At 45.8% G+C, this 1,285-nt stretch overlaps 1 long non-coding RNA gene across 1 annotated transcript in view; it reads left to right on the top strand.

Annotated features, from left to right (window-relative positions):
* The window catches only part of LOC122546364, a 7,905-nt gene that overhangs the window by 5,749 nt on the left and 871 nt on the right, over positions 1 to 1,285 (top strand). Inside the window, exon 2 of the long non-coding RNA XR_006310728.1 lies at positions 290 to 292. This is a non-coding gene — a long non-coding RNA (uncharacterized LOC122546364). The remainder of the gene's footprint in view (positions 1 to 289; positions 293 to 1,285) is intronic.

Raw genomic sequence — 1,285 nt, 5'->3', positions numbered from 1 at the left:
AAAGTCACAAAGACAGGGAGGTTTTTCAGGTCTGGAAAGGACTACACCGACAGGGATAGCTTCAGGACCTGAAGAGTTGTTTTTCTTCAGTTAAGGAGAGATGTGACAGAACCCGGGATTAAAGGCAAAGGCAGAAACTTGGAGAGTTTTACTGATATGAGGAGCTTACCGGGATAAGCAGGATTGCAGGGGCTGATAGAGATAGGGGAAGTGGTATCGATGAAACAGACAATGGAAAAACTGACAGACATAGGGAGGGTTCTGTGGAAGAGATGAATTTACAGACAAGATGGTGATAATGAAGCCTGAGATTTTTCTCATGTTCCTTGCCCTGCATTGTTCCTACATCATGCCCTCAGGGTCTGAATTAAAGTCCACTAACTCCTCCCTGTGCTGTTTACTGTGAGTGATCTTACCGGCTGCAGGATTTACTGAAGGCTCCAGATCTCACTCTCCATCTCTCTGGCTGACCAACTGCCTTCAATGTGGTGATGGACGAGACAGGAATTGGGAATTCTGCTGAGCCAGGGACATCAGGAATACCGACTGGAGACAGAGAAGTAGACAGAATGGGAAATTAGACTAATGCAATGAAGGTTACACATGGAGAATGGCACTGAGTCCCACAGAGATCTGGAAATTCCCAGTCTCCATCCATGGCCTGTGCAGTTGCTTCCCTCTGGAGTGGAGAATGCTGTTGGCTCAGGATCTGGAATAGCTGGAAGAGCGAGAGACACTGACAGAGGCAGCAATTAGACTGTTGCAGTGAGGGATACCACATGGAGAGAGACAGTGATATCACCAGAGTGCAGGAATGTATCAGGATCACACAACGGGTATTATCAGAAGTGGTTCTGACCAGTGAGCACTGCTACCAGTACTCAGGGAGGACTGAGCTATTTTATTGGGATAGGCTCCTCTGGTACCAGATTATGTAGTGTGTTATAAATGGACACAGATGAGGAGGGGGACAGGTCTGAGGTGAATGGAAATTCCCAAGTCCAAAGAGAAAGGTTGAAATATTGGAACACCATGGAGATGTGAATGAAGACCAAAAGAAAGAAACAGTAAGGGACTGAGTTTAATTGAAATATGACATTGTCAAACAGATTGGTGACAGGAAATTATTGGTTAAAATAAAGTAAATGCCTTTTCTGCCCCTCACAATTCCTCATACACCACAAGTGACATCACTTCCTGAAGAAGGGCTAATGCCCGAAACGTCGATTCTCCTGTTCCCTAGATGCTGCCTGACCTGCTGCGCTTTTCCAGCAACACATTTCCA

The sequence above is a fragment of the Chiloscyllium plagiosum genome, unplaced genomic scaffold (assembly GCF_004010195.1).
Source record: "Chiloscyllium plagiosum isolate BGI_BamShark_2017 unplaced genomic scaffold, ASM401019v2 scaf_73327, whole genome shotgun sequence".
Classification (NCBI taxonomy): Eukaryota; Metazoa; Chordata; class Chondrichthyes; order Orectolobiformes; family Hemiscylliidae; genus Chiloscyllium; species Chiloscyllium plagiosum.
The sequence above is the reverse complement of the archived record's forward strand: the minus strand, read 5'-3'. Positions and strand labels throughout refer to the sequence as shown.